Source organism: Polyodon spathula, chromosome 2 (genome assembly GCF_017654505.1).
Source record: "Polyodon spathula isolate WHYD16114869_AA chromosome 2, ASM1765450v1, whole genome shotgun sequence".
NCBI classification, from domain to species: Eukaryota; Metazoa; Chordata; class Actinopteri; order Acipenseriformes; family Polyodontidae; genus Polyodon; species Polyodon spathula.
In genome coordinates, this window is record NC_054535.1 from 56,665,616 (window position 1) to 56,681,049 (window position 15,434).

The 15,434-nt window shown below is 37.6% G+C and overlaps 1 protein-coding gene across 1 annotated transcript in view; it reads left to right on the plus strand.

Annotated features, from left to right (window-relative positions):
* LOC121298561 (lysophosphatidic acid receptor 1-A-like) overlaps nucleotides 1–15,434 on the plus strand; it is a 55,805-nt gene that overhangs the window by 15,662 nt on the left and 24,709 nt on the right. The window lies entirely within an intron of this gene.

Below are 15,434 nucleotides of genomic sequence, written 5' to 3' on the forward strand. Positions count from 1 at the left end.
GCCCAAAGGCAGTGGGTAAACTGTTGTAAAAGTATAACATTTACAGGGGATCAGAGCAAACATGTGGCACACTGTCACTTATCATATCTTACTTTTGATCACTTTCAATTCAAATCTGTTTTGAATATGAATAATATATTATTGGAAGGCATTCTGGTGCCCTGTCAACAGATCTTGACTCCAGTCTGACCCAGACTTGCAAGCAGGGACTCCAGTTTCCAGCAGCTGACAGTTTAAGTTCAGACCACAGTGATACACGAGTAGCAGTAACAGACATATACTTTACCCTACCAGCCCCATGGTACAGTGTGTAAGTGGGTTGTGGAGGTGCTGTACATTCCTTTTGATTAGAAGGAAAATGTATATTTTCCATGTTGTGGATTTTGAATGCTAAATTGTATTTCACCCTAATAGTCTGGTTGTTACCTCGAAACAGCTTTGCATCTCCATCCTAACATTGACAAACCTCTTCAGAAGTAAGATTTCATTAAAAAAAAAAAAAAAAGTGGTACATTTGAAAAAGTGATTCTAAAATGTTTTGATATGCAATCATATTACTTTGCTGTGAAAAAACATATATAATGTGTGTGTAGTTTTTGTTTTACTAATTAAAAAAATAATAATAATAATCTAATTGGAATGTTTGTCAACCAATACAGGATGCTGCTTCGACTACGGCCTGTCAGCAGCCCTTGTTAGAGCACCGTCTCTAGAGATGTGAACATTATTTGTAACTTTTCAAAACGCAAGTGCACTGTTTTCTGAATAGGTGTTCATAATTACGTTTGTCATTTTAATAAAATCAAATGAATCTTGTATATTCGTGTGAGAATATAACTGGTTTAGCTATGATCTCATTAGCGACCATACAGATGTTTCTTATACAATGTATGGCACTAAATAGTTATTTCCAAACCTCCCATGATGTTAAACATTAATTTGCTGAGTTTACTTTGAAGCCAACAAGACCCCTCCGCCATAATTGTACTCTTACCGAGCAAGCACTAATCTAAAGCCTATGTTAACAAAATATGAAATCTAAGAATTTTCCTGTATCAGTACAGGGTACATGTCAAAGTAATTCTCAGTTTTTGAGAGAGATGACAGTCTTTAGTGCTGACTATGGTATCAAGAGAACATCTGCAAATTGAAGTATTCTGGAAAAACTGGGTACAGCAATCCGCAATAAAGGTTTGGGTTGAAAGTTTTTTCCACCACTTTTTTTTTTAATTTTTCAATTATAACATTAATAAAAAAAATAAAAATGAATTACGGGATATCACTTAAATTTTAGAAATACTGAAAATACATCTGGAAAAAACATTTTGAAAAAGACATATAGCCTAGTTAAAATGTTTGTCATTAAAATTAAATTTAATTTAGCGCTGTTGAGTGTTATAATAGTTATGAAACTAAAAATACTTTTTAAATTAAAAAAAAAAAAAAAAAAAAAAAAAAACTAAAATCCTGGTACTAGTTACTATTTAAAAGGAGAGTAAAAACATTTCTTATAAAAAAATAAATAAATAAATAAATAGTCATAGTAATCATAACGTGCAGTAGCTCAATGACAAAGTTGGGTGCTTTAACAGAATTTGTCTCTCGATACCATTACCCTGAGGCAGTATAGAGTAGTTTTACATCGTTTAAACCAATTGGCAGTATTAGTATCTCTCTCCTCTGTGGAATTATTTTTGAGTCTGAGTGGGTGGAAGCATTTAGTCATTATAGCCACTTTTAACCAAGTAATATTTTATGTTCCCTTTTAACAAGCAAACAGTGAGTTCACAATGCATGATTTATGTCTAGGTTTACTCACCCCCTGAACTTAAACCTAGCCACAACTTTTTATTTTCTTCTAAAGACACCCTTGATATCCTCTGCCATTCCTTAGAGATTTATAGGATAATATACAGTTTGTATTGTGGTTATATATTACTATGGTTATATTGTAATGTCTTTAAAAAATAAATAAATAAAGAAATAAATAACGTAGCATTTTTCAGTGTGAAGAAAATGTCTGCAGCCAATGTTAATGAAATCTGCAAAAATACCTTAACAGGCCCCTTAATAGTTGGTGTGATTGCTCAAGCAGATGCGCTGGGTTTAAGTCCGCAAAGAAAATTCTGCAGTGCATCAGCTAGCTTTGTGAGTCTGTAACTTAGGTTGGAATAGGAGCACACCCAAAAGACTTATTTTTCTTTCTTCTTTCTTTGAAGAATGGATGCCATAATGTTTGAATCTGTTGGATAATGAAGCATTTAGCACAACAGGGGGTGGGTTGACATGATATCACCACAAGCTTAAGTCATTTTAAGGCACAATATGAAACATAGTGCCTTTTAACCCTTAAGTATATGGTTATAGCATGTCAACCCACCATCTGGAGTGCCTTTTAATGCTATTATAAAATTATAACATTATTAGGAAGGCTGGGGCGATGCATAATTTTTCACTATTGATATGTCATTGTCCAGAAAGGCAGATGCAAGGATTAATTATGAAAGGATTAAAAAAAAAAAAAAAAAAAAAAAAAACCTGCAGTAATACTTAAGAACGTAAAGGTTACAAACAAGAGGAGGCCATTTGGCCCATCTTGCTCGCTTGGTTGTTAGTAGCTTATTGATCTCAGAATCTCATCAAGCAGCTTCTTGAAGGGTCCCAGGGTGTCAGCTTCAACAACATTGGATTTTGGAAGAGTTGGTTCAACCACATTGGGAGTTGGTTCCAGACCCTCAATTCTCTGTGTGAAAAAGTGCCTGCTATTTTCTGTTCTGAATGCCCATTTATCTAATCTCCATTTGTTACCCATGGTCCTTGTTTCTTTTTTCAGGTCGAAAAAGTCCCCTGGGTCGGCCTTGTCAGTACCTTTTAGAATTTGGAATACTTGAATTAGATCACTGCGTAGTCTTCTTTGTTTAAGACTGAATAGATTAATTTTTTTTAGCCTGTCTGCATATGACATGCCTTTTTAAACCTGGAATAATTCTGGTCGCTCTTTTTTGCACTTTCCAGTATATGTCTGAGCGAATTTTGTTGGCCTTTTTTTTTTTTTTTTTTTTTTATAGCTTCCCTACATTGCCTAGATGAAGACATTTCTGAGACATTTCTAGGTCTTTCATAGATTCCTTCTTCAGTTTCAGTATCTGCCATATGGTATTTTATAACTGACATTTTTATTGCGTACATGCAGTACCTTACACTTTTCTCTATTAAATATAATTTGCCATGTGTCTGCCCTTTTCTGAATGCAGTCTAGATCACTGCTGTTTTTGTGTTGTCTACAATTTTAACAAGTTTGCTTACTATACCAGAATCTAAGTCATTACTGTAGATTAGGAAGAGCAGAGGACCTAATACTGATCCCAGTGGTACTCCACTGGTTGCCTCGCTCCATTTTGAGGTTTCTCCTCTAATCAGTACTTTCTGTTTTGTACATATTAACTACTCCCTAATCCATGTGCATGGATTTCCTTGAATCCCTACTGCATTCAGTTTGAGAATTAATCTTTCATGCGTGACTTTGTCAGACGCTTTCTGGTAATCTAAATGAACCGTGCAGAACTGTGCATTACTGTGCAACATTGCTAATAGCGCTTTAAAAACTATTCTGCATATTAAATTGATTACATCTGTTTATGCATATAATTTTTTTTTTCACCTTGTTTGTGTTGATTTCTACCAGTTGGGGGTCAAAGCAAAATCCCCCCCCCAAAATGTTTAAATCCATAAGAAATTCAATCAAGAGAAGAACAAAAAAAAACTCATTTGAAAAAGTTATCACTGTCCACAGCAGTTTAGTAACAAGGACATTGCCCAGGGCTTATATTTTAATTGTGTTAAGGAACATGATAGTGTCCACATTTTGTTTTAATTTTAAGCGATGACTGGCACTTTCTTACAATCTGCCCAGCATTACTGAAGTACTTGATCACTAGGAACTGATGTTTTCGGGATGCTTAATACTTCTGACCAAAGATGCAATTTGTGGAACAATCTTGGTTGTTTTTACTCCAGGGTAGTTCAGATGAAGAAATGCGGATTTTGATTGAAGTTTTGTAGGGTGCCATCTCATTAAATGGTCACACAGATTAGTTGTGTTACCGGAGTATCCGAAACATTACTTTCTTTACTTTATTTTATGTTCTTGCCATCTTATTGTAGAAAATAATTGCCAAACACCAAAAGGTATTGTATTTGTAGTTCGATACAACACTCTTAACTTGCTCTCTTACTTTGAAGACTCCTGCACAGATGCAGTCCCGTCAGTAAACACTCACAGGGGGCGGGGCAGGGGGGAGAAGGTGAGCTCAGTTGCAAGCAAAAAATAATTGTCGATTTTAAATACAAAAAATAATTGCAGATTCCAAATTTGAAAAAAAAAAAAAAAAGAAACTTTCCTTTGCTTAAACCCTTTACACAAAAATGATGCACAGTCTTTACTATCTATAGTATTCTATAAATCTATCTATAAATTGATGCATCACCTCAGCCTTAATTATTAGATGTACGTGCGCCACAACTTAACATTTGCCATTCCCATTGACTTCAGTAACAAAGGCATTGTTTATATTTGTTAAGCACGCCATATATTTCGGGCAAACTCGGCTGTACCATTCACACAGATTGAAATAACAAACGCACTGCTTTTATACTGTAGTAATCGCTCTTACTAATCCATAAATCAGTTGATTTCACCTTGTTACTTTGCCATTCACATATATTTCAATATAAAAGGCAGCACTATACTGTAGTAAAAGAGCTTGACAGATCGATCAGTCAGCTTTTTGCACCTTGTTATTGAGCGATTACCACTTTATTGTACCTTGGCTATTTAATCCCTGTACGCAATGTCAGGTTTATTTACAGTTTGAAAAAACAGCACTGACTGCAACAGCAAGCAAGCATGGCTGGAAAGAGAAAAGCAATCGGCATCAGCACGAAAATTCGGTGTAAATAAAAGCTTTCTGTTAGATGCTGTGCTCCTGCCTGTGTGTGAGTGCGTCACTAAGGTGGGTGGAAACAGATCTGACATGACCAGTCAGAAATAGGGTGTGTTGGACAATGAGTGAGGAACGGGGAGAGACTTGGGTGTGTGTGAGGAGATGACAGTTTGAAAGAGAGAAGCAGGATCTGTCGGCGGGAGATTTAAGAGTTGAGAGGTTGAGGTTGAGTTTGTGAGAGAGGAGAGGAATGAGAGCCATTGTTCCCTAAAAGCTAAAAAAACCCACCAAAAACCATTGGTTTCCTACTGCTTTGAACCGCAACTGTTGTAGGTCTCAGTAAGTAGTAAAGAAGAAGTAAGTCCTGTTTGCCTGCGGGGCGTATCAACTTCAGCCTCCGTCTCGATCTCCTCCCTGTCACTCAGCAGCAAATGCACGCATCCACATGGCAGGTGGCTACTCTTTCACAAGGGCATTAATACCCTGTATCTTTCCAAACAAGGGATTTAGGGGAGCTTCTTAATAATAGCTGAATCTCCAATAATATAGTGCAGTAATTGTTACAGCTGTGTGTAATGGTATTTAAAACAGGATTAATTTTTTACATATCCGCCCTTACTCTGGTCCCATCGCAGTCGGATACGTGATGGATTACTGTACTTTTTATTACATTCATAGGTTTTAATAGATCTTGTAGTGTAATGAGTGACAATACATATTTTAACCGCATTCCCGCTTGTTTGTTTTGATTACTGTACTGGTGATTGGGGGACATTTTGAATGTCAGGTTATTGTGTGGGAGTTTAACCGTCCATCACTTTCTGCGGGTGAGTCACGTTAACACAAACACACTTGCTCTAAGCAGTGGCGACTGTATTTACTTTTGAAATTAACACAGCAAATTAAAACAAATCTTTTCAATAACAGTAAAGATCACTACGCACAACAAAATAGTTTCAGGGAAAAGTAAACATTTGTACTGAGTATATCATTTCTGTATATCAATTATATTCACATATTACTTGCTAATTTACTATTTAATTAATGGTATTCATATCTAAACTTAGAACATTACATAAATAGATCTGATAAAGCTTTAATTGTAGATCAGTGATTTTTAGAATAAATGTTCACTTGAAAATTGACAGGTAATGTGCAATTTGAAAAACTGCCAGAAGGGAGCTGCAGGTGAAAGCAGTGGCTTCTGTGTGCCTTATGGGAATTTATATATTTTTTTAAACTAAGAAAATGTGTATTCCTTGTGTTTGAAAACTAGTTTACAAAATAAGTGTCTCCTTTTAAGACAAAACTGTGTTATAACATTTAACGTCAATGGAAACCCAGCCAACAAAAACACAATTGCTTTAACAGCACTGTTTTAACGTTTTCAGATTGTTTTACCAACTTCCAGTGCAATCAATTTAAAATCACACACAAATACACATGCTTAGAAAAACACGCTTATTTGAACAATTATTTGCTCTATCCATATCCTTAATAAGTGAGCCTAATAACCCATCAACCAAGCCCTTTGTGCCTAGTCATTTAATTATCTCTATATACCTTTAGTGGAATAGCTTTTCAGGACTGGAAATGGCCTATTTCTGTTATAAATTAATACATTGGCCAGGACTGTGTGATATCGATTGTTAGGCTAGCAAGATAGCTGATTTATTGATGTATATTTTTGTTGGTTCAATCATGGGCCAAACTGCCGAGGTTGGTAAACAGACAGAAAAAAAAAAAAAAAAAAAAACTTTTGATGTTTCCCTCAAAGACTGTTCTGAAACAAAATAAAATTCTCTTTAGAACTAGAAACTGGTACAGTTACACAGTGGTTAACAGTTTTCAGGCTTTAGAATTAGCAGTCGTGGGTTGCTTTTCTGTATAGTATTGTTTTTTTTTAGTTAGTAAAGCATCTACTTAAAGCTCTTATTTGTCATACACATAAAACGTTACATTTACTTTTTCTGCATCAGCTGTTTGCTTCGAGTATATTTTTACTAAGACCTGATGATGCATAAGGGGTGACTCCAGTTAACTCCCTCCTTGGTTCTGAAAGCAGCATGTGGGATTGCTCATTACAGTGCTTCACAGGATTTGTGTCTCCTTGTGGATTTTACCTCATTTGTAAGGTAATTGCTGTGCAAAGTAAACACTACGTAGTGGCTATTTAATTATCTCTCAAAACTCATGACCTGTTGGTTTGCATCTCTGTACCTCTGGTTTGATGTGTTGTTTTATGGAGAAATTACACATTTGTGGATGGTTCATACATTTCAATAAAACTCTTCCATGTCTGTTCTTCCTGAGATATATATATATATATATATATATATATATATATATATATATATATATATATATATATATATATATATATATATATATATATATATATATATTGTGTCAATAGTTGTGAAAACTAATTGTATCAGTCTGTTCAAAAGGAAGGTGCAGTACTGAAGTGTACAATAGCTAGCTAGTGGTAATTATTACGGTATACTGTATTTTTAGGATCTCCCTACCAATAACTGTCTCTACTTTGAGTTGCGTGATTGTATGACTCCCATGATTCCTTGCAACTAAATAATTAGTTTTCTGATGACTGGGGATGGGTCAATGAACCTGTCAATTAGGGTTGTTACCTTGCTGCATTTCTAATTCAGCTTATTATTTATTTGGTTTTGTTTAAAGTTTGTTGGTTCCCATCTGGACCCATCTTTCGGGCTTTAGTGCTTTCCCACAGAGAACAATTTATTACCTTCTTGCCCAGAGAATTTTAGGAATGTCTATTATTTCCTATGGGAGTTGCATGTACATTTTTAGGTTGTTGACAATTAAGAGGAGTTTTTCTGGTCCAGACCTCCTCCAGTGTGCCCCCAGATTAGCATTATGTTGTTTATTGCCAGACAGCTGAACATCCATTGAATCAAGATTTGTTTATTAGCAGCAGATGTGATGCCTGGTGTCACTTCTTAGAGACATCAATAGAAAAATAAATTGGCCAGTTCCTTATGTAAACACTTAATCTATCAAGTAGAAGGGGGAAAAACCCTATAGTATGCTATTACAATACATACTGTACATTTCTTTTTCAAAGTTCTTTTAGAAGACAATTTTTATGCTACTTCTGAATCAGGACTAACAAAGTGTTTCTCGAGAATTTAACCACAAAGAAATACTGTTCTGGGAACTCCTGTTAGTAATTAAGGCTACTTACTCAAATTTGTATTTTCTCTGATGTCAGTACACTGGGGGTGGGGAATGGTTGCATACTTAAGGCAACATTTTGAAGCCAAACATTATAAAGCAAGCAAAATGAATTCAGTTTGTTTACAATGAATGAGGTAAGTGACTTTAACGATGGTAGGTAGCTCACCCTGTAGGGTCAGTATGTATTACGGGTGTGCAGAAACTCGTTACTTGTAAGTTTACGGCCTTGATGCTCCAGTACGGCAGTAAAAATGTCCACCCTAGATAAGTGGGAAAATATTCTTCCAAACCCCTTTTTAAAACATTGAAGTTAATTGCCATTGATTGGTTCTGAACTGTAAAGCGAGGGATGTCATATTTTCTTGCTCCATCTAGTACAAGCAGGCAGTTCATGTGTTGTTGTTTTTACATTTCCTTTTTTCACATACGCATTTAAATATTTTACATTTTTTGTGCAATTACTGTAGAAAATTATCATTTTTGAATGTGACCGCTATTTTTTGTACTTCTAATAAATGAGAGAGAGAGAGAGAGAGAGGAGAGAGAACCCCCCTTCTGTAGTATTCAAAGGGTCTCATCAAATTTTATAGATTAAGTACAGTGAACAGTTACCTTCAACAGTGTGTTACCCATTGTTATTGTTGATGGGGGAGGGTGCAACATATCATTAACACATGTTTAATTCCAGCACACGAGTAAGACATACAATAACACTTTGCTGTTATGCAAACGGTGTATTTGAATTTGCACATTTATCAAAATATGTATAGAAAAAAGCTTTGTTTTTAGTAAAAAAAAAAAAAAAAAAATCTGTTTTCCATTTTCTTTTCAACTTGTTTCTGTTTGTTAAATTACAGTTAAAGTTAAAACGTATATCTAAATACTGTATTAGATTGTTGTAGTACATTCTTGTAGTACTAAAGTACAAGATTTGCTCCTGAATTTTTGTGAACGCAATTGTAAAAGTATATATATATATATATGTATATATATATATATATATATATATATATATATATATATATATATATAGTATTTCGACGACTGTGACAATTCAGTGAACTCTTTTCGAATTGAGAGCCAGAACTGATCAACAGGCATAACTTTGACATTATCTCTCAAAACATAGTCACCAGCATCATCAATCAAATTCTCTTTTAGACTCACAGCAGTCTTGGCCTTTGCTACAAAGTTCTCTGAAATTTGGATTTTGAACCCAGGCAAAATCCTGCAATTCATCTGAAGACGGTGTTGGGAACATAGTTATATCATCTTTCATCTCACAGCCACTCCAAAGCACAAGTCTTTTAGGAAAAGCTGTGTACATTTTCCTGTGTGATGCAAATGTTACAGTGCTTAGCTTGCAAAGAAATGTTAAGTTCATTGAGCTTGTCATATTTGTCAGCCAAATAGCCTAGTAAAACTTGAAAGTGCTGCTATTAAGCTTGCATAGTGGAGCTGGAGCAGAGCTGGAGCTGGGTTACTGGAGCGCTCCGGACTGTGGAGCCAGCGCAGAGCTGGAGCTGGGTCACTGGAGCACTCCGGAGCGTGGAGCCGGCGCAGAGCTGGAGCTGGGTTACTGGAGCGCTCCGGACTGTGGAGCCAGCGCAGAGCTGGAGCTGGGTCACTGGAGCGCTCCGGAGTGTAAAGCTGGAACTGGGTCACTGGAGCGCTCCGGACTGTGGAGCCAGAGCAGAGCTGGAGCTGGGTCACTGGAGCGTGGAGCCAGCGCAGAGCTGGAGCCGGGTCACTGGAGCGTGGAGCCAACGCAGAGCTGGAGCTGGGTCACTGGAGCACTCCGGACTGTGGAGCCAGCGCAGAGCTGGAGCTGGGTCACTGGAACGCTCCGGAGCGTGGAGCCGGCGCAGAGCTGGAGCTGGGTTACTGGAGCGCTCCGGAGTGTAAAGCTGGAACTGGGTCACTGGAGCGCTCCGGACTGTGGAGCCAGAGCAGAGCTGGAGCCGGGTCACTGGAGCGTGGAGCCAGCGCAGAGCTGGAGCTGGGTCACTGGAGCACTCCGGACTGTGGAGCCAGCGCAGAGCTGGAGCTGGGTCACTGGAACGCTCCGGAGCGTGGAGCCGGCGCAGAGCTGGAGCTGGGTTACTGGAGCGCTCCGGAGTGTAAAGCTGGAACTGGGTCACTGGAGCGCTCCGGACTGTGGAGCCAGAGCAGAGCTGGAGCTGGGTCACTGGAGCACTCCGGAGCGTGGAGCCGGCGCAGAGCTGGAGCTGGGTCACTGGAGCGCTCCGGACTGTGGAGCCAGAGCAGAGCTGGAGCTGGGTCACTGGAGCACTCCGGAGCGTGGAGCCGGCGCAGAGGTGGAGCTGGGTTACTGGAGCGCTCCGGAGTGTAAAGCTGGAACTGGGTCACTGGAGCGCTCCGGAGCGTGGAGCCGGCTCAGAGCTGGAGCTGGGTCACTGGAGCGCTCAGGAGCGTGGAGCCAGAGCTGAGATTCCGAAGAAGCTCTGCTAATTCCTGCCTTTTCATATTTAAACAAATAATAATTCCTGAATTATTCAGTTCAAACATTTGAATGAACACAATAAGTATATAAAATACCTAAATGTAAACGATAAGTACTTTAATGTACATAATATTTCTGTAGATATAAGGGGAGTTTAAAATTATCAACTAGAATCATGTATTCTGGTATCTGCAGCCATTACCTTTTATGAAAGCCAGTACAGGCTTACAGGCCCCTTTCACACTGCCACTCCTATCTGGGTCCCAGCGACACACCTCAGGATGTGGGTTGACACTCTTTGACCCGGGCTGAGCGAGACAAAATGCTTGACGGCCATTTGCGAGCCAATGCAGTAACAAACAGCCATGTCTGCATGAAGTTTTCATTTCCGCAAGGAGCATTTCTGTTTATGTTTAGCCAGATTTTTGTTGATTTTGAGACACAGGGATGTAGAAACATTTGCTCTAATTTAACATTTATCAAACGTAGTGTGAAATCACGTACCTGACCTGCATGACACCGGGTCCAGTGTGAAAGGAGCTATGTAGAGAGGGTCCTCGTAATCAGAGGACAGTGAGTGAAGATTATAAGTAGGCTTGCAGCTTTTCAATATTAATTGGTAAAGCTCGTTAACATTGAATTCCCAAAATTACTGAAATAAATGTATATGTGATAAATGTCGGTAAACCGCTCTATGTTTATTTTGTTACCAAAAATAATCATTTAGAAATCCTCTCTAGTTTGTGTAGCTTTATACTTGCTGTCTGTCTTCTCTGTTCCGCTCTGAATGGCTGGGGGTCGCTGTCAGTTATCGCAGTGGCCTGTTATTACTGTAGTTTCACACTCTTCTGACAGATCTTGTTGACTGAAGTGGTGCTAGAATGCTCTCATTTGTTTAAATGACTGCCAGTCATCAAGACCTGCACCGACTGTGCACTTTTCTTTGCCAGCTACAGCGCCTGTCATGCAAAGTGACTACTTTGAAATTAGCAGGTTAAGGTGTATGTAAGCATTTGCTTTAGCTATGCGGTGACAGTTACTAGTTTGATTTGATAAAGGGGCGCAAGAGAAAAACACTTAATATTGTGCAAAATACCCTGGCCGACGGCTGAAGTCTCCGCGGCAGGACAAAGTGCACCTGTCTGCCTTGAGTGACTCGGAGTCCAGCTTTACTGAAGGGGTGGAGCTCAGACTCTGAATAATAAGTGCAAGTTAGTTCTGTTCAACTGTCTAATGTTTTGCTCTGCGCATATTATTTTTACATGTAAATGTATGCTATATAAGTCGGTGTAATACACTCTTATATACTGTGTTTTAATTAAAAAATAAAGATCGAAAACAGTAAATTCTTTCTAAAATAAATGATGATATTAATCGTCGATTTGGCAAAAAAATTTAAAAAAATCGAATAGCAGCAAGCCTAATTGTAAGTGATTTATATTTTGGTGAAAAGTGCCATATAAACACCCTAACATCTACCAAATAAAACATGGAACATCTCTGGGTATCATGCTTGAAAAGGGCAGGCCAGTATGTATCATTTCCTAAGGATACTAGCAGAACTGATGTTGGCTGAGGCTTTTCCAAACAACTCTGTTTCATGCTGAGTGACCTCAGTCATAAGGAGACTCAGCTGTTTCTCAGAAAACTTTTGTTTTCCATGCACCCAGAGAACTTTGCTGCCCTTCCCCTGTCATATATATTTGGTTTGTATTATCGTGCTCCACAATGTCATACAGCGCCTGCTGCTCTCTGTACTCCTAACTCCGTCACCTCTGGGATGCAAGTGCGGCCGCTAAATAGACCGATGCGCTTGAGACCCTCGTTATCATAAATACGGACCCTCTATCATAAACTCGGATCATCACTTCTGTTGTTAATCATTCAATATATCTACTTTTGTTAAATTTAATTTAAATCGGGTTGCTTTTAAGGTCGGTCCACATGTAGAGCACCCATCATTTAAGTATAAAATCTGACAGAAAAGGCTGTAACACAAAGAACACTGCGTTTGGGAATTCAGTTTCACTTTTTACATGCTGTCATTTTTTTTTTTTTTTTTCCCTGATCTGCCCTCGAGGCAGTGGGCACCTTAAACAAGTCCAGGCTAAAGTTACTGATCTACTGTATTCTCGTAGTACACGGTAAGTTATGGCAAATGTGCATAACCCCGATTTTACATAGCAAGATTTTTTTTTTTTTTTTTTTTTTTTTTTTTTTTTAAACTACAGTACTAGTTAACACAACAGTAGGTCTACTAGTGACGTTGTATCATATTTTCCCATCTGTATGAAACATACATGGTTATAACTTTGGAGGAACAGTTTATACTTAAAATTAAAAAAATAAATAAATAAATTAATAAATAAAACACTCATTTAGTTTCAAATCACAAACAACAATTCCAAAAAACAAAAAAGCATACTTTTTTTTTTTTTTTTACACTTTACTATCATGTGAAAATTAGTGTACTATCCCCCATTGAACGATCACAAAGCAGTTTTAAGCTCAACAGCATTATTTTTTTAAGCAGTTAAAAAAAAAAAAAAAAAAAAAAAAAAATATGTACAGGCAAATGCTTTTTTTTTTTAACAAATTAAAAATAAACAAAAAAAAATTCTGCTGTTTACAAAACTGATGCTTTAGTTTAAGTCAGCCTTCATTTGTGCAAAACTTGCACGTAAACAAACAAACCGCTTACCGTACTTTTTTTTTTTTTTTTTCAACATTTACTGTGGTTTGTAAAAGTCACTTTTTAGACTTTTTCAGGTTGAGCAAATCTACCTGTTCCATCAAGGTAAGCCATTTGTTTTTATCCATTAGAATGTCTACAATTATCCTTTGATTATGTCTCACTTAGGCGAGGAAAATATTTGCCAGGTCTTGCTGACTTGCTTTTTTATTTTCAGTTGCATACATGCAGATTTGTTTCTTTTGCTCTGGTGTTAAATGTAAGGTCAACTCGCCATGTTGTACTTTCTGTTTCGCTTTGGGAGCGGGAATGCTGATGACATTGGTATGAATGTTCAGTTAACAACGAGTTAGGAAAGCGAGCCAAAGATTAACTGCATAACTTCGTTGTTTTAATTGGCCATGATTATTTCACTGGCGTTACAATGAGGGGAAACTACAATGCTTATTTACGCTTGCTTGGTTTGGGAAGTTGGCAGATGGCGGACAGCAGGGTGGCGATATAACTGATACAAATAGCACTGTTTTTATATTGGTACGTTTGTTCAGAGAGAATAGCTGGCTGTATTCGAGGGTGGCTTTATAATGTGGGACAACTGTACTTTTAGCAAACAATATGAAATGCTAAAATGAAATGGCAAGCCCTTTTTCTAAGTGTTATGTTTGAAATCGGTAATACTATAAGTTAATTGCTGAAATGATTGTTGTGATTTTCTGTTGAATTGTTCTGACTGGTTTCATTGACAAATCAGCAGTTTTCTGTTGATTCGTAGCACAGACTGGATTCTTTAATGTGACAGCGCGGATTAGCCATCACTAAATTAACACCCGTATTGTTCTTACATTAACCGCCTGTAAGCATGGATATTATAGACTATGTATTGATGACCTGTGCCCAGATGGCCGGTAAATGTAGATTGAAAATGCAAAACTGTCCGAAATAAATCCAGGTATGTCAAAACCAGTATTTTATTTTAATGTAAGGTGCACGTTTTCTTTGAAATGGCTCTAGGTAAAATAGTTGTAAACTCCACTGTTTTGAAAATGGTTGAAAATTAATGGTTAAAATGTAAAATAATACTGGAACTTACTGGAAGTCAAAACATTACAGCCCTCATTAGTGGGAACTGAATTAGAGGCAGGGGCACCCATGCATACTTGGCCTCATGAGCGAGCATCATTGACTACAATGGATGGTAGGGGGGGGTCTACATGGTCAGGCTGATAAGTGCCTTTCAATGGTGAGACATTTTAAAGGGTAACCAGAGGATTAAAGCTGCAGGTTGTACCTTGATTTAAAGGTGACATAAACTGTACAGTGTGTTCATGTTTTATTTACCCTCCATGTTGGTTTAGCACAGAGGAGCAACCAAGAACCAAGGGCCAAACTATATTCAGACTGGGTTCTCCCATATAGAGAGAGCAGAGTCAGAGCGCTAATCTGCCTAGCCTAAGAGGGGGTACAGGTGTAGATATGTGTCCTCAGGAAAACCCTTGCAGTGAAGAGACCTGAGGATAGCTTGTTATCCTGTTTGTTTGTTTTTTTTTTTAATTATTTTCTATTTTGTTAGCGTATCAGTTCTGAGTTCAGCGGTACTATAATAAACAGTGCACTTTCATCAGTAAACCTCACTCTCCAGTTTGCCTCCTGCATTACCAAAATCCCTTGGTAACAATACCGTTACAGTTAATCAACAATATATCTGCAACACACACCCCTTCTCTTCAAAGCCACATAGCCACTTTTAGTTAGAAGATTCGTAGAATGAGTCAATCAAAAGATCAAAGAGTGACATCACAGAAATGTTTTAAGCTTCATAAATTTATTTGGTCTGACTAGCAAAGTGGAACACACACGATTGCTTCTATAAAGTTGTTTTTAACAGGGTTGAATGTTGCTCAGTTGTATAATTGTTTATTATAATTTAACAGCAGCATTGTTAGCATTGTAGATTTTTTTCAGCTGCTTTGAGAGTTGCTTTCTAGGAAATGGAGCAGTGTAAACCAGAGTGGCTGTGAGTTGATGTGGAAAATTAAAAACTGCAAATAAAGCTGATTCTAACAGCTTTAATAAACAATTTTAAAGGAGAAATATGAAGGAGCATTTAATAGTGTTGAAA